We start from the raw sequence: 19112 nt of genomic DNA, 5'->3' as shown, positions 1-19112 counted from the left end.
TGTTGAGAAAGGTGCACATGGCAGCACCAGTACAAACAGCAGAGGGCAGTGTTGCTGCATGGGAACTTCTATTCACAAAACTGCACCTCTGTGGGTGCTATAATATATAATACATGTGTTTATGTACAGTATATCAATTCGATTAAAATGAAATATTGTAATCTACACATAATATTGTTTAGAGGTAAAAAAAATGGGTTAAATTTTGACCAGAGTTTTTGTCCACACATGTGAGCAACAGAGTTAGTACTGCTTATCTGATCTAGGTTTCCTATATTACACCACTGAATGAGGAAAGCATGAGTGTCCTGGTGGTGGGAAATAAGAGGCGGAAGCAAAGAGAGCACTGATAAGCTGAACTTAAGCACAGTGTGTATAAATACTGGCAGCTCTCACGGCTCTCATTATAAACACTTGTAGTTATCAGGGCTGGGCACATATGGGTTAGTTCATTATTTTGGATATATGGGGTGCTGACTTGATGAATGGCAGCTGGGCCATTAAAAAATAACAGAGTGACTGTTGTAATACTGTATGTTAAATATTATGTTTCCTTTGAGGGGAAGTATAATATAACCGTAAAATCTGTCAACTCTCCTGTTGAGATAAAAGCATTTATTTCAATATATTCTCTATCAGTTGTGACTGTATCATATGCTTGATCAGTGTAGATAGTAATTTCGATGCATAAGAGAAAAGAACAGAAAACTCACTGACCCAAAACACAAATAATATAAGCCACTGGCCTGGTGCTTCAGCAAGTGCCCATTGGCTTCTAGTACAAGTTTGTTCTGAGTCAACAGGTTTTCTGTTGTTTTACTATGTGAAGAGAAACACAGAGATTGTTGTCCATGGTAATTGACCGTATGCTACAGATGCAGCAGATTAGAGATTAGGTTGAAGAAAAACTGGAGTACTGCTTTAAGAATATTTCACCTGTTGTAATGGCAGCACTGCTATAAGGCTGCTGGAAATAGACAGTGACAGAGCTGCAGGCACATGCCTGGAGGAAAGCCTTGGGTGAGACTAAATTGCTCTTTTTTTCTCTTTTCTTGAGCTATGTCGTTAGGAGCAGGAGCCGCAGCATCAAATGAAGATATATACTGCTGAGGCAGGCCACCTGCTGCAGAGCGCAAACCGCAGAGCAATGTGGGAAATTTCCAATAGTGAGTGATTGTGTACTGCATATAGATGGGTGGTGGGGGGGAGAGAGAGAGAAAGAGAGAAAGAGAAAGGGGGGGCAGCTTTGTTCTGTAATTGGTGCATAGTTCCTCCTATTGATCAAGACATATTGATCACAGCATATTATTCCACGTAGAGCTAAATAGTCAATCCAGGGATTTTCAATAACAAATGTGTTCACTGACCTCATGCATAATGCGTGTAAATTGATTGCAGATGAGAGATCATGAGAGAATGATAAGAAAGATCATTCTGAGAAAGAAATGAAAAATTAGCAAGACAGGCTGAGCTACTTTACTGCATGAGATGATTTTTGCATAGGTTCACCAGGAACATTTGTGACATCAAAGACCTTGCCGTTAAGGGCTGCTTATTTTCCTTGTATTTTTTCCTGGAGTCTAAATTCATGTTTGTGTGGGTTTATGAACTAAAACAGCCACAGTTCATTTTTACATGACCATTTTCCTACTTCTCTCCAACCTTTTTTATTAAACAGGCCTTTGTTTTTTCTACTGCGCCTTTGAGACTAATATGTAAATTACCTCTCTTCTGATTGGCATGCCGGTTGTTTGTACGTAAGCAAATTTTTGGTTACAAATTTCACATTACTTCTGCTTTATTCCACTTTGTCTAAAGTAAAATACAGGACTATTGATGTGTGAGTTGTAGAAAGGTGATTTGATTTTTTTAGGATCTGCTCTCAGCCCTAGTAAACATAAAGGGTGAATATACTTTTGGGTGGATTACTTACATTTAACAGTAAAAACAAACAGAACAGAAAAACTATTTTACGCAATAATGGTAAAATAAATAAAATAAATACATAAATAAAATTGCTGTGTTTGAAGTTGTAATGTCAAATCACTTAATACAATATACATAATACAACTCCATTCACAAAAACAAACTCTGTAAGTGTTTGGGAACTGAGGAGACCATTTGCTGTAGTTTTGAAAGTGAAATATTTCTACATTCTTGCTTGATATAGGAGTTCAGTTGCTCAACAGTTCAGGGTTTCTTTTGTCAGATTTTTGTTTTATAATGTTCCAAATGTTTTCAGTGGATGACAGATCTGAACTGCAGGCAGGTCAGTTTAGCTCCTGGACTCCTTGCTATAGAGCCATGCTGTTGTAATACATGCAGAATGTGGTTTGACTTTGTTTTGCTGAAATAAGCAAGGCCTTCCCTGAAAAAGATGTCATCTAGATGTCTAGATATGCTGTTATCTAGATTTGTTGCCAAAACCTGTACATGTTGTTCAGCATTAATGGTGCCTTCACAGATGTGCAAGTCATCCATGCAATGTGCACTAATACACCCCCATACCATCATGGATGCTGGCTTTTGAACTGTGTGCTGATAACAAGCCGGGTGGTCCTTAGCTTGGAAGATACAGTGTCAGTGATTTCCCAAAAGAATTTCAGATTTTGATTTGTCAGACCACAGGACACTTTTCCACTTCGCCTCAGTCCATCTTTAACAAGCTCGGGCCCATAGAAGGTGGCAGCGCTTTTGGATCCTGTTTATATATGGTTTCTTCTTTGCATGGTAGAGTTTTAACTTGCATTTATGAATAGTGATAAACTGTGTTCACGGACAGTGGTTTTCAGAAGTGTTCCTGAGCCCATGCAGTGATTTCCATTACAGATTCATGTCTGTTTTTAACATAATGCCACCTGAAGGCCTGAAGATCATAGCCAGCCAATACTGGTTTTTGGCCTTGTCCCTTGCATACAGAGATTTCTCTGAATTCTTTGAATCATTGATGATATTACGTACCATAGATGATGAAATCCCCAAGTTCTTTGCTGTTTTATGTAATTATTTAACTGTTGCATTATTTGCCTGCATAGTCTTTCACAGAGTGGTGAACTCCTCATCATCTTTACTTTTGAAAGACTCAGCCTCTTTAGGATACTCTTTTATACCCAACCATGTTACTGACCTGTTGCCAATTAACCACCACATGTGTTTTTCTTTTTTTACACAACTTCACTGGTCTTTTGTTGCCCTGTCCATGGGCATATATGTTTCACAAAACAATAACATTTCTCAGTTTCAACATTTATTATGTTGTTTTTGTACCATTTTCAATAAGATGTAGGTTTTAAGGGTTGTAGATTTTTTTCAAATTTTTCATGTTTTCTAGTTTGGTTACTCCAGCAGCTGAAGCCAATTATAATGATAAAAATGAAGCCACCAAGCTGTACTACCAATCACCAATAAGTGCACAAGAATGTGACCTAGAATATTGTATTGATGTGTTGATTGCTATGTTTAGAATTATTACTTATTACTACTTATTATTTACTATTACGTATCATTATTAAAAAGTTCACATAAGGTAAGCTAGTTAGGAAGCTAACTCTAACGATTCCAAAAAGAATCGATTCCTTGATTCCAGGCATTTGGGAATTGAGAGTCGACTCCAGTGTTGGACTTGATTCCAAACAGTGATGTTCAAATTTGTCTGCACCTGTGTGCATGTAGAGTGTGAAATATTCTTTTCTTGCTCACAATCCAATGACATGGCCAGTGCTAACATCTAAGGAGCTGATCGAGGAGAATCAGGTACAACTCAGCCAGACCCTGTTAGTCAGCTAGAGTTAATTTAGCCAGTGTTAGCACTCCAAATTTCCATGCTAAAGTCAAATAGAATTAATATTGTACTCTTTATTTTTGCCAAATATCCTTCTATTTGTCTTGGTTTTTGGACACGAATGACCAAAAAGACAATTGATCATGGTTATTATAACAATATAAAGTGAATGCTCCTTCATTAAATACTACAATGAAATGCGTGGTTCATGCATGTTGATGATATGCCAAAAATTTTAACCACAAATAATCATTAACCATAAAAAGGCCAACCTGGGAAGGTCAGTTTAAAATAACAGCCAACTTGGAACATAACAGTCTCAGAAGCACGTTTAATACTATCAGGAATCATATTAGAGCCATCCAGTATAGTATATAATCCAGAGTATTTTTGATATTTCATCAGGAGACAATTAAAAGCTTACTTTTCTTCCAGAGTCTAGTTTAATAACTCTCAGGATTAGTACAAAATCTGGTTGTATGAATGCAGCACTGCTGCCGTTATCCACCCAGAAGTAATGCTGATTTGTGCGATATGCAGCTATACGGAAGTGCATTGGTTTTCAGGACATCACAAAGACAATGAATTTCAAAATGTTTATTTATTTCCATATGTGGACTTCATTGACTAGAGAGTGAATTCAACTTTACCAGTGTTTTTAAAAAAGTGAGGAAAATTCATTCTCCATTATAGAGGCCCTTTAAAATGGACATGCATGGTTATTCAACATCATAGAGCAGTGACACTGTCAAGAACACCCTGAGATACTTTACAGGCACCAGGAGGCCACCGAAAGTTTAGCTGCAGCCCACCTACATGTCACAACCTAAGATTTAATGTTTCCTTCCTTCATGCAACTTCAAGAGTGCAGTATCCCTCTTCCTCTCTCTCTCTCTCTCTCTCTCTCTCTCTCTCTCTCTCTCTCTCTCTCTCTCTCTGAAAGTGCTCACAGATCCATTCCACTATGCCACAGTCCTGATATGGGATTTATCATGTAATAAGTCAACAGGTACATTCTGCTATTCAGAAAAGTGAAAAATCTTTTGTATACTTTTTTTTTCTATATCCACTGTTAAGGCATGAAATGCATGAAGCGTGTCACAAAGATTCTGTGCCGAACGGGCTGTGGAGGTAGTTATAAAAATTGTTCTAGAAGATTTGACATCTAAATTCCTCTATGCCTGGGTGGGTGGGATGGGAAGAATATTTCTAGCTGAAACACACGCATGCAACATTCTGAGTTATAGTCACTTGAGAGGACATAAACTCTGTCTTTTGCAATGAATCAACAGCATTCCACTACTGCCTTCAGGCTTTTTCACACAAAGGTCTTTTCCTCTCCAGCACCCATTAGAAGAATGGGATTAAGACCCATTTCACACGTATTTACGGCTCTAAATTAGAGGTTGAGGAGGGTCAGCCAGAGGGGCCAAGAGCGAGGGGGCTTTATGACACCATTTTTCATTCCAAGAAAGACTGACCCCCACGGTCTGAAGAGCCTTTACATAGCAAGGGTTAATTAGACAATGAAAATCAATATATATGCCAGTGTTTCCCAGAAACACTTAGCAAAATAGGTCAATACCAGTTTATTGACAGAACACATGCTTCAGTGCCATTTATCCTTTGTGTAGGCTGGCTGCAGAACTGATATTTTACAATGTGTTTCCAACATATGTTAACACTGCAAAGTGCAACTTGATCTTACATTGCTAGTAAAAACAAAATAAATGAGCATAATTAGGCTAATGATATCAAAGCTAGACACTGAAAATATTATATACTGTAAAAATCAAAAAGGGGAGAAGTTGATTGGATGAGAAATACTAATTGTTGTTAACCTAAACTACTATTTAAATCAAATAATCAATTTGACTTGAAGAAAAATGTTCAAACTGCTTATTACCATATGGAATAGATTTTTTTTAGGTTGAACTGCTGGAAAATTGCCTTAGGCCCCACCTTCATCAGGGCTTTTGAAAAATGCACAAGGCCAATTGGCTCAGAGCAACAGCACCACCTGCTGAGCAGAAAGTCAGCAGGCCTGCTTTAGGACCAGATCATTGATGTCAGTGAGAAAGCAGATGAGCTCGCAAGGAGGTATGAAAGATACATGAGTCTGAAATGAGAGGAGAAATTGAGCAGTGCCAAATGAGGCTGACCCAGCAGGGCAGTGGGTGACTGATACAGCACACACACAGCTTTTTACCTTCCCACTATCACTGCATCACTGTACTGCAGACAACCTACTGCTTACTGGCATTGTGTGACACTGACCAATTGCCTTCAGCTGCCCCATTTATGCTTTAGAGACATTTAAGGGTGTAGTGGTTATTAGTATTGCTATACAATTTTTCAGTTTGAGCCATAAATATCACAACTCGATCAAAAACAAGAAAAATCAGTTCTACAATAATGTTCATTTTTGTTAGTGCCCCTATATGGATTGTAATAGTATGATAGTGTTAAACACAGACATTTGAGGCTTGTAAAATACATGGCATACATGGTTTTAAAGCTTTCAACAGACATTAACACAGTGGTTCTCATACGAGGTCTGTGGCACCATGGGGGTCCAGAGAGGAGCACTAATGGGGCCTCAGAAAAATTACAATTTCAAACATTGTATCGCTACTCACTAATTTTAAATTTTGTCATTTTATTACATTTGCCTAGGCTAAGCAACAAAATGATGTTATTCAAAAACATTAAAATTTAATATACATGCCAGCAAATCAGAAATCACAGCCATCCAGCACCCACTTAGCAAGTTATTCCATACCAGGTCAGCAACAGCTGCGGAGAAAGCCAGTAAAATACATAAGGTTCTTGTAAGACGTGGTCCTATTTCATCAAGTGAAAGTAAATACCAGAGGGTAGGGAGTGGAGTGACAAGGTGGGGGAGCGAGTAGGAGCAAGGGAGGGTGACGTTCTGCATTAACATATGTTGCATATTGCAGTTTTACAGTGACTATTTCAGTAGAGTCCTCTAACAACAACAGTGACAGAAACCTGGTTAAACTATGGCTTTGTATTTGCAGTCAGTGACATATCTAGGCTGTCTAGAAGGACTAGTGTGATGTTTTTTGTTTTTTTGTTTTTTTTCTCAAAGAATTTGTCCCACGCATTGGAAATGAAAACATGATTGGTAGATTTCACTGTCATTTCTTGATTAGTTAATCTCACGTTAGGTGTTCAATGAGAGAGCTGGCACAGAGGTAATGTTTTAATTATTGGTTATTAAATATGTGCCAATCATAAAGCTGCTTCATATGTATTGCATATTGTCTGCTGGCTTATCTAGAACTGTATATGATTGGTCTCTTTCTCATAGGCAATATGAGAAAGAGAGAGTAAGAGAGTCTAGTGATGAAAGGATTTATATTAGATTATACTAACATTCATTATGTACTTATCTTAAGGAGACTTCATATATATTCCATATTATCTGTGGGCTTACCTAGGACTGTATCTGATTGGGTAGTGAAGGGAAGAGAGAAAGGGGTGGGAGAGAAAGTAACAATCTATCTGGCGATGAAAGGGTTTATATTAGCTTATATTAGCATCCATTAGGTGTGAGTGACAGGTTCAGGGAGGGAATTAGCCTGCGCGGCGAGTAAGAGGAGTCGCCACTGCTGGCCGCCAAATCCATCATCATCATCTCCAGAGCCTTTCGTTACGCTACGGGAGCCACCTGTTCAATATTTATACCTCCTTCTCTGAACAGCAGCTCACAGCCAGACGCTCGTCCTCCTGGTCGCAGAGATTTCCAGAGCTGCAGTCTCTGAAGGCCTGCATGCCTCACTAACCGCCCACCCCCTCCTCACTATGTCACTTTCACTTAGGCTGTGCACAGTCCTATTTCTGGCCCTCGCCATGTACTGTAAGCTTCAGATGTGTTTAATTGATCAGTCCAGTCCCACATGCCTGTCTCCTTCCACATCATAGCTAAATAAATCAACCTTAAAATACTGAAGCTTCACTTATCTCTTATGTACAGTGTTCTTCTTCATCCATTTATCCAACTTACATAGATTTATGTAGAGATGCCAGGAGGATAAGGAGGCTGGAAAGAACACTATAAAAAATAGCTGAGGTCTAATGGCAGCAACTTTCAAACTTTGAACTAGACCTGATGTCCGTGGAATACAATCTGATGATCATGGTGTTGAAATGAGGCAGTATTACGGTAAAAGCTTAGTCAAGCTGAAGTTATGTTTCCCAAGCATGCTTTTAACTTTATGGGAATTCCAGCTTATTTTACTCCTTTGATTTTTTTCAAACTACCCATTTAAGTGAAGCACTCTGTGTGTTTTGATTCGACTGATTCACCACTCAAAGTGGACATTCAGATAGACTGCATTAGCTACCATTTTGACATAATTATGACAAACTGTATGCTCAGTTTGTCATTGTCTATAGAGCAGCTTATTTTTTTATGGCTATGAAAGACTTTTTAATGTTTTAATGTGATAATAGTATTCTAGCTAAGATCACATACTATCCAGTTTAACTGCTAATTACAGACTACATACTTTATAACTACCTTTCTTTGAAAGCTACAGTTGTACCAGTCGAGCATGACAATGTAAAAACATGTTGTCAAAATGAAAAGCATGAAAAAGACATAATTTGATTCCTCAGCCAGGCAACCAAGATCCTTTCTGTGTGGAGTTTGCATGTTCATGTGTATGCAAGGGTTTCTTCCGGGTGCTCCGGTTTCCTCCCACAGTCCAAAGACATGCAGTCAGGCAAATTGGAGATGCTAAATTGTCCCTAGGTGTGAATGTGTATGTCTGTGTCTACCCTGTGATGGACTGGTGACCTGTCCAGGGTGTTTTCTGCCTTCTGCCCAATGAGCGCTGGGATGGGCTCCAGCACCCCCTGCAAACCAGGAGGATAAAAAAACGTGGTCAAATTAGCACACAGTAGATCTGCCTCTTTGTAGTTTGTATAAAGCACAGAGCTAGCTGACCAACATTATCCACTGACCTCAAGAAATGCTATCTCTGCTATCTTAGTTAAGCTGTGAGGTCCTAATATTAATCAAGTCAATTTATTAATCAAGTACACAGATTACAGATCACTTCAGTCTCAGTTGGTGCAATCAGAAAGTGTGATTTTTTTCAGTAGGTATGTTTAATAAGCTAGAATTTAATGGTCATAGTGACAAATCTTATCTTTTCTCCGCTGAGTTTAAATGAAATTATTTTTCAGTAATAACTTTAATTGTAAGCTTAAAACTCTCACTCCATCAGATCTGCTCCTCCAGCCATGTCAGTCTCTTCAGCTTTTCTCCCTCTACTTACCTGTGTTTAGTAATACATTATTTTTATTAAACTCAGATTTACAAAAACTCAAAGAAATAATGAGAGATCAATCAATTTGTGGTAACTGGTAAAAATCTCATCTGACTGTACATTTTTTCAGACAAAAATCTGTCTCAGGTTTCAGCAATTTCAGACCAACATAATTTGCAGAGTGAGTAAAACCAGGGACCCTCCCCTGGGTCTGATTGGCTTACAACCACTTTAGATGTTTCTGATGATAAATTAATGAAAATTAGTTTTATTATGTGGTTTTGGAGTAGTTTATTCAAGTTGACCAGTCTTTAATAATCAGTCAACATATGTCCCTTAATTTGGTCTTTACTGTAGTCTAAATTACACAAATGGTTCAGTTTCAGGTAAATTAGGTTTACATACTATAATTTCCAAAAAGAAGTGTAAAATCTGTGATAATATCTAGGAAGGCAGTTGGTTAAAATGTGTAGTACAAATTAGATGATAAATTTATTTTAGAATTGCTTTGAAACTATTTATAATAGGCTGACAGCTTTGGGGCAGAGACAGTCCTGGCTCTACCTAATAAGCGACATCAGCTGCAGCTTAGACAGGCTTTTCATCTTCACAAAACCTAACAAACACAGCCATGGTTACCTTGTTTTACAATAGTGTTTCACCATTTTATCTGTTAACAGTTTAGGTACTCAGGCTGTGATTAATCCTCATGCGCATTAAAGCATGACATTTATTATGATCAACCAATTATGTAATATTTTGTACAATTTAGATAGCTTGTGGTACTTATTATTATTAGCTAGTCTCTAATTTTACAGTACATCAGTGAGCAATACAAAGGCCCCCCGTAATATCCTGTTTAGGGTGCCCAAAGGCCCTGGGCAGAAACACCAAAAATGGGACACTGACTTTAAAAAGGGGTTAAAACAATTGCTCTATGCTTTATGGTAAATAAATATTTTGTATTAGTTAAACAAGCACAAAAAACAGCCAGCAATGTTTATGTAGAGAGAACAAGTTTGTTTATGTAAAATTTGAACAGTCATATTAGAGTCAGTATGAGAGATGATGGGAATGTTATTATTCTATTGTTAAGATTCAAAGCCTAAACAATAAAAAGGTCATCTCAAGGTTTAGCTTTTCAAGTATGTTTGTTTCATGAAAAACTTTATGATTCATTTGAACTTATAAATTCACTTACCTGATTCACCTAAAAGAGTCTTTCAAAAAGAATGATTCACTCTACAATTGCCATTACTGTTTGGCATTCCCTGAAAGTGGAGACCTCTTTGCCCTTGTACTAAAAGACTGTTCTGCACACTGAATCTACAGCCAGAATGTGTCTCTTGTCCATTTCCCATAAAAAGGTCAAACAAATAAAATCTACTGCCTTCATTTTCTCATTCTCATTGAGGAATGAATGCAGGGAATGTATCCTCTGTTCATATGTGAAAATAGGCTTCAGTGTTACACAAGAATGAATGCACAAAAGGGAGAGGGAGGAGGAGAAGGAGGAGATAGCAGCTTTGCTCATGGGCCAAATATAGCACCAAGCACTTAAGGGAGAGATTCAAGAATGCTTTAAAAAAAAAAAAAAGGACAGGCAGAGAGAGAGAGCGAGAGAGAGAAATGAGAAGAGAGAAGTCATTACACAGTTAGTGAAGTCTATGCCACTTCGATCTCTTCATTTTCATGTGGAAGCTTGCTCTAATTGCAGTTGTATGTCCATTCGGAACTGCTCAGATTCTCACACTTTCTGAAGGTCACTGCAGCTGCAGCAGCCTGTGGAGATGTGGTCACTCTAAGAGGAAGCTTTAGAGGAAGCTGATTGTTAACTTTCTTTAATCACTCTCACAGAACAGAACACTTGCCTTGTTGGCAGGCTGTAAAGGCCTTCAGGGAAAGGTCAGGATTCAAGCTAGACAGAACAAGTGGACCATATCATGTTGAAGATATCATCAGCCTTATAATGCTTTCAGTATGGCACCAACTGACCTCTCCATGCTCCTCCCACAAATGTGTTCTTTTGTAGCACCTGCTGTGTGGTTTGAGAGGTTTTACAAACAGCTAGTAAAAATTTGATTCAATCTAATGAGAAACTCACAACTCAGAACCTATATGTTGGTCAAAATGTGGGAATTTCAAGTGTGTTATTAATATCAGATGCTATTTATGTTGTATACATGTGAGCTTGTCCACTCTGCAGCAGTTGATATGAAACAATGCATTTGTGGGCTAAGCGTGGAAAAGGCCATTTGAATTTTCAAATGTATTACCATATACTTCAATCTCAACCTAATATGTGAGAGTGATGTCTCTCTCCTGCTTGTAATTGCTGTAGAAATCTCCATTAATCATGTTAATTTGCCTTGTCAGTTCTTTCTAACATTCTAAAGCCAGCTCCAGCCCGTATACGGATGGCGGTACATGTGAAAACAGTGCACAGTCACCCTCCTTTCAAAACGTACCAGGACGAGGTTACATGATTGGAGAGTCCTTAACCAGCTGTGAGTTCTGACAGCTTCATCACCATGTGCAGGTTGAATGTAGGCAGCTGTGACTGGCTGCATGTAATCAGTTCGAGAGGGCTTGGGGAGTGTGGAGTGGGGCTCTGTGCAGGAAGACATGATTAGGTAGACCTCTTCAAAGCACAGCAGGTCAAGTAGCTCCTTTATGCAGACCTATGACCAAACAGATATGAGAATGTCTGTGTCGAGGTCATCAGGGGAAGGAACTTCATCAGATCCACAAGACGTCGCCAACAATAAGTGGAGGCATGCATGTTTCATATACATTTACATGACCACTTCACTTAAAGGCAGCAAAGGATAATTTATTATGTTTTAATAAGTTACCGTATTATTAGCCATTATTATAAAATGCAGAATTCTGGTTTTAAAATCTGATTGGCTGAGCCACATTCAATATGCACACAAATATGACCACAAATATCAACTGAATTCTGATTTAAGGTGCAAAGTTATTAATAAGCATAGCTTGGATTGTTATTTTGCTAGGCAACCGTAGCCTACTGTAAGCAAACTACCTTGTTTGTGATAGTTTTTGTGATATTAATGATTATTTATTAGATGTTGGTGTATTTTATCATATTGCACATGCCTAATAACACCCCTCAGCCATAAAATAATTCTCAAGGCTTATTGCTTTGTTTATACTTTGGGTAACTACTCATTATGTGCTACTCATTTGTTACAACAGTTACAAACAGTTTTGTTTAGTATAGCAATTGATCACTGAGTGCACAGTTAATTGTTAATTCATTTGTCATTACTTAAAAGCTTATATATGAATCGATTATTCGCTATTTGCTGGTCATTACAGTGGCATTGAAGTGAAGAATGTGTTTTCTCACATAAAGGAGTAATACAGGAACTTACTAATTGTACTACAGTTAATCTAGTGAATTAAGCTAATGATCTGATAATTATTTCACTGATCTACGGCTACATTTCTCTACCATTGTGCAGCCTTGCAGGCAGGGACATCCTACTGTGGGCCCCCCATCCAGCTCAATCATATTTTTCTGTATACAAAATGGGAACAAATCAATATTTCATCAGTTTTGATGAGGAAAAGGTTAATAAAAAATTATACTAAATGCAATAAATCACTGATTGGCCATTTAAGGCTCAGGCGAAAATGTTTTCTATCAATAACACAATTTCTGAATGATGTTGTTATACTTATTTGATGTGTTCATAATCTATCAGAGCTGGACATTTTCACAAACTTCCTTTGTGAACAAGAAAATGCATAAATAGCAATATAAGTACATTAGGCACATTAGGCATGTTTTATCATCACTCTGATTAAACTGAACAACAATATTTGCTTACTGATCCAAATTATATTCTAAATGAGCTCACAAGTATGATAAAAAAAAACAAACAAAAAAACCAACAAAAAAAAGAAAAACATGGTGAATCTAAAAAGAAAGGAAACCTCATGCATAATTAACACAGTGATAGAAAACACAGTAGCACACACAAAGCTCCAGTTGTATATCGCTGCTGTCGGAAGAAAACCTTGTATTTCCATTTTTGTCGTTTTTCAGTTTTTGACATAATATGAAAATGCCTGTTTCTCTTTACATCGTGTGTAAATTTCACAATGAATGTCTTAAAAGAAATTACCCAAAATGACCTGGAAAAAGTCTGGTTCCATTGACTTACATTAAAAGTAAAGTATGTTTTTTCCTTCTCCTGTAAAGTTACTATTTTGGAGAAGTTTTCTCCCGACAACAGCGATATGCTGAAATTGATAAAATCATTATAACAACAACGATGGGCACAAGATATAACATGCCCATTGCTGTTGGTATAATCATTATTGTGTTTACTTTAGTGGCAAATTTAAAGCAGCTTTCTGTTTTTTAGGCCTTGTACCAAAAGCGGTGTGTCATTTCTTCTTGACATACTGGAAGCAAAGTCAGCAAGAAGACCTTGATAGTTTTCTGACAATATCATGATTGACATAAATAATATAAAAGCAAAAAATATCATAATTGTGGTGCCCCTGGTGGCTTAGAGGCCCTAAGCAAAAGTGACTGCTTATGCCACTTAGAGCTAGAAGTGGCACTCATGTACGCAAGTTGGCCTTCAATTTATTACTTCTTATTCCTTACCCTCTTCATTTGCAGCCCTTAATAATATAGTTAGCCTGTATTATTTCATTAGAAAGGATTCTAAAGTCATTACAGGGTTGAATTTGTTGCATGTGTAACAACAAACAATTCATGAATGCTTTCCCCTGATGTAAACCTTCTAAACAGCAAAGCTGGCCTTTCTCTCTTTTTCTGTCTGTTTACTTCAGGTTCCTGTTCTCCAGATTGGGAAGCAACACTTGAGGGCATCTCTCTTCACTCTGCTGTCACTGCAGTGCAAGGTAAAGGACACATTTAATATCTTATACACACATTTTTCTGCTAATGGTTGTTGCTCTCTCTGCAGCAGGCAGGTAGCATACAAAATAAGCATCAAGTACAGCAGAATGCAGGTTTTTGTACAACTAGTTGAAAAAAGCCAATCTGTGTCTGGTATAATCAAAATAATATAAATAATAAAGCTGTCTAACATTTGAAAAAACTGTCATTCTGTAGTGTGATCTGTCCATATAATAGCTATAAATGGTGGTCTATAAACAGTGGTCTGTCTTTATGGTGAGAAGTAATTTATTGCTACATTCATTGTTGGAATATCAGCATTTTTGCAATAGTTGCCTTCACAGCACAGAAATTGTTGATATTGCCAGTCCAAAGAAAATGGTACCACCTCACGGCATGATGTCCCTTGAAACTCTCAAGCAAGTGTGTTTTAACAATGAGGAGACAGTTAGGACATTGACCACTCTTAATTGGCCTGCTGGGCGCTCCAGCAAAGAAATGGCCAATACAGATTTGTACCTGCATTTTGCAGCATCTCGTTTACTCTTGCTCCTTACTGCTTAAGAGGAGAAGACATGATGAGGATTCATCTTTTTTTCAGTGTCATATTTTCAGTCTGTCCCACTTTCCGTGTTCTCCTCATTGCCCCTCTGCCACAGAGCAGTTTTCTTTTTTTTCTGCAAGCTGCATCTCTGAGAGGAAAGTCTGTGCCAAAAACTCTTAAAAATAGAGGTGCCAAAAAGGGGGTCTTTAGAGCGATGCTGTAGAAAAAACAGTTTTGCTTCCTTACAGAACTTTTCAATGGATGCTTCTTTTATGTATATTTTTTTTAGAAGTTTAGAGAGCCACCACATAATGTAAATGCAAGCCAAGAACTATTTAGAAGCCATTATTTTTAAGAGTACACTATATGGCCAAAATTATGTGGAAACTCCTCCTAATTATTGAGCTCAAATGTTTCACCACATTTATTGATAACATATAATGTACAAAATCAATCACGTAACCATGCAATCTTCATAGACAAACACTGCCAGTAGAGTGGATTGTATAAAAGAAGTCAGTGGTTTCAAACATGGTACTGTTATATTATGCCACATTTACCACAAGTCAGTCTGTGAAATTGCTGCCCTGCATGATCTGCCCCAGTCAACTGTAAGTGCTAATATTGTAAAATGGAAACATCTAGGAGCAACAACATCTTAGCCACAAAGCAGTAGCTCACCCAACTCACAAAGTGGGCCTGCTGAGTTCATAAAAATCATCTGTTGCCTCACTCACCACAGAGTTCTAAACTGTATCTAGAAGCAACATCAGCACAAGAACTGTGCATGGGGAACTACATGAAAAGGGTTTCCATGGCAGAGCAGCTGCACACAAGCATTTTATAGCTGCAAGGCTGCTTTAGCTGCAAAGAAATAGGTTCTCATATAGGTGTGATGGTCAGGTGTCCACATCCTTTTGGCCAGTATAAGTGTACATAGTACCATTTCAGGTCCACTACATGAACATTACTTTAGTCTTTACAAGATATTAAGGTTTGGATGCCAGAGAAAGTTAGAAACCGGGATGCAGTAGAAAACCAGCCATATAAGCCAGTCATTTTCAACCATTTCTATTTTGAATGCCTCATGTTATGTTCCACAAACAATATGCACCCCTGAAAATAGTCAGCGTAAATGTCACAATGTTCAGTTTACTCATTGTACCAGAGGAAGTCAAGGCAAAATAAAGTAATGTGTATGTGGTGGGCACATGTAAAATGAAAAGACAGCTCAGTAAAGTGTTGACTAAAAGCTAAGTAGCTCAGAAATCATTTGTTTTTTCTCTTGGGAAAAAAAACACAGCTGCCACCTTCTTTAATTCATACACGATTTTTATTTATTTCCTATTGTAAAAAATAAAACATATAAAATGTGCCATAACTTTTGTACAGGCCACATTTGAAGTTTTATGTTTCTTTCCGGTATGTTGAATTTAGCAAATAAACAGTAATTGTGCATTAAAATGTGCAGAAGAAAGTTCCCTGTAGTATTTTCATTTAGAAAATCAACAGTTTAAAATTACAGGTGCTCAAACTTTTGCATTTTAATGTATTGTTGCTATATATAACTATTTGTTTTTGTTGGACCAGTATGCTATGCTGTTGTATACTATGTTCATTGTGAAAACAATTGAAGTATTTAAAAATGATAAGTTTTCATGATCACTTTTCTGACGGTGACCTGATGAAAGTTCATGTTCTCTGCAGGTGTTTGTAGACATTGCGAAAGAGTTACACTTATGCTCAGCTTTCAGTACACCCTTATCATTTAGTTCAAGCCAGGGTGCCGAGACAAGGACAATCCATCTATCTCTATGACAGGCAGAGGAGGGGGGCGTGCGGATTCTGGGACGGGCGTAATGGAGTGCCCCGTGCTGTTAGCCGTGGCTCTTCTGAATGCTTTGGTGCCTCTATAGCCTCAAATGCAGGAGGAAGCTGTCAGCACATTCATCTACTGCTTCACATTCTCCTGCAACACCTCCCATATACTGTCTTTATAAATATTACAATGCCTCTGCTGAGCCTCGATAGAGACAGTAAAGGTGTTGTGTTTATTTGTGAATGTATGTGTGTGGATGGGAGCAGGAGATGATAAAGAAACTTTTATTTAAAAAAAAAGAGCATATATAACAGTTATACCTGCTGTATATCACTGAAACCCATCTTATTGCTTATTACAAATAATTTGTTTGTAGTAAAGCAGTCTAGGCTGTAATGGTCCTCATAACTTCAACATGGATGGGTGGAGCTAAACTGCTGTAAGCTGAGTAGGTGGGTACATTTAAACTAGTTGGTTCACAAAAACAGTAAGTTCCAAACGGACTGTTAAGCAGTGTAATTCTCTTACATAGTCCATTCTGAATTTGTTGTTTTTGTAATGTCATAACAAAACCAAAGCATTTGTAAATCCCCCTATTCTGCGTACAGCAGTTTAGCTCCACCCATCCACGTTGAAGTTATAAGGAGTGTTTCAGCTTCAATTTCTTTTAGAATGAGGCACAAAACAAGGCAGCCAATCAGAGGAGAGGTAATTTATATATCAATGCTCAAGGCACAGTAACAAGTATTCTAAGAAATCAAGATGTTCATGTAAAATAATATTTAGTACATAAATCCACACAAACAGTGGACCTTAGGAAAAAAAATAGATTAAATTCTTTTGTGATTCTGGAATTTTGCTGCTTTTATACATATTCTGATTGGACACATTTGAGCAAGGTGTCTTAAGCATATTTGCTCAGAGGGTTTCACAACATGCATCTCATTTACTCGTGTTCATGGTGGCAAAATCTTAACAGTACTCTGAATGATCGCTTCCCACAAAAACATGGGGAGGTGTTGTACTCATTTTGTCCTGTAGGGGGCACTTATGTGTTAGATGTACTTGTCATGCTGTTCGAGCTCCTAATAACAGTATCATTCAGCCCAGGGGTAGTGCTGGCAGTTTCACAGCAGAGCCGAAGACTCAAAAATACCTTGAAAAGGTAATACGTGTGTAAATATTTATCATCCACAATGAGCCAAAACACTGTGAATCAATCCTGCACTGCTAGAGATTTCTTCCACAGCTACCAAATCACAGGTTAAGTGTTCTTGGTCATACTCCTGTCATAATACTGCTTGATTTGAAGGGTTTAGCCAATTAGGGAACTACTAAGAATAGGATCCTCAGCCCAGCAATCATTACATGTATGTCTTCACTACATGTATTATGTAATAAAGTCTGGAAAAGTACAGCTTGTGCAGGGACCGTCTGCCACTAGATGGGTGGTCTTGCTGTACAAACCAGAAAGATCAGTGAGGATAGCCTTACTGTTTTTCCTGGGTAGTTTTGACTTTAGCCCACATATCTGACCATCTGAAGTAAGCAGTTTTATATTTCATACAGGCACTGTGCTTAGACGCTTTCACTCTGCAGAAAGATAAAGATTATGCACAGTAATCCTATAGGAGTTTATATATAGCACGGAAAGTTGACTTCATCATTATCAGCAGCATCGCACAGCCATGCGCCTGAGACATGTTTAGTATCTTATGAACTCTTCTCCCCCTCTAACCTGCCACTTACATCCTATGCATGTGTCAATCATGGAGCAGCTGATGAAGAAGTCTCAGCTAAGCTGTAGCACTCTGCAGCTGCTGCTCCTGGCCAGGCCAGATCGAACCGCACTGTTTTATTAAAGAATCAATTGTCTCCCAGCATGATGGGTTATCACAACCAAATGGGCCTATTGATTTATGGATAAAACATGAAAGCTTAGTGAGAAAGAGCCTCAACCTCTCTCGGTTGGCTCAGCAGTCGGTCTGGGACAGACACAGGCATAGCTTACGAATGGACATTACTTTAACAAAAGGATGATTTAAAAAAGCATCTGTGCAGATAGCAGTGGACAAAGAAAGTCTTATGAACAGAAAGAAGAAGAACAACAGAAAACAAGCACACTGCAAAAAGTCAGATCTTGACAAGTGAAAGCAGATAATAGTTGTAATATTTCTCTGAATGTAAATGCTGTAAGAAACTTTGAAGCTTTTTCCTCAGTTTTTAGACAGCTTATCAAGTTCTTTTGGAGCTCTGTTCTGCTTGGCTGTGCCTTATTGAAAACACACCTTATAACTTCAATATGAGTGGGCGGGGCTATAGTACTGTAAGCAATGAATGAATTCAAGCTAAGCAATAATTCAAAACAGGCTGTTTTTCTGATTTTTTTTTTCAGCTAAGTTTTCACATGTATTGATTGAGGAGTGAATGCTATGTTTTGAAATTTTTAAAATGTCTATATACAACATTCAATTGTTTTATTTGAAAAAAGTCAGAAAACATCATTTTTCCATGACACAGACCCTTTAAACTCAAAGCACTCAAAGCCCTGACAGAAGACTACCTGCCAGTGCAAAACACCTGCTTAATACTGTCACTTATTTATGCAAAATTATCTAGAAATATGTTGAATAGTCTTAAAATACTCTTACAATAATGATAGATATATATCTGTTGGGTACGGGTAAGATGGTTTTACATGCCAAGATATCATTTTTTTCTGCAATTCTGTTCAGTCAGTACAATGCAACACAGCTTGCACTTTA

The sequence above is a fragment of the Colossoma macropomum genome, unplaced genomic scaffold (assembly GCF_904425465.1).
Source record: "Colossoma macropomum unplaced genomic scaffold, Colossoma_macropomum, whole genome shotgun sequence".
Classification (NCBI taxonomy): Eukaryota; Metazoa; Chordata; class Actinopteri; order Characiformes; family Serrasalmidae; genus Colossoma; species Colossoma macropomum.
This window is presented reverse-complemented; position numbering follows the sequence as displayed.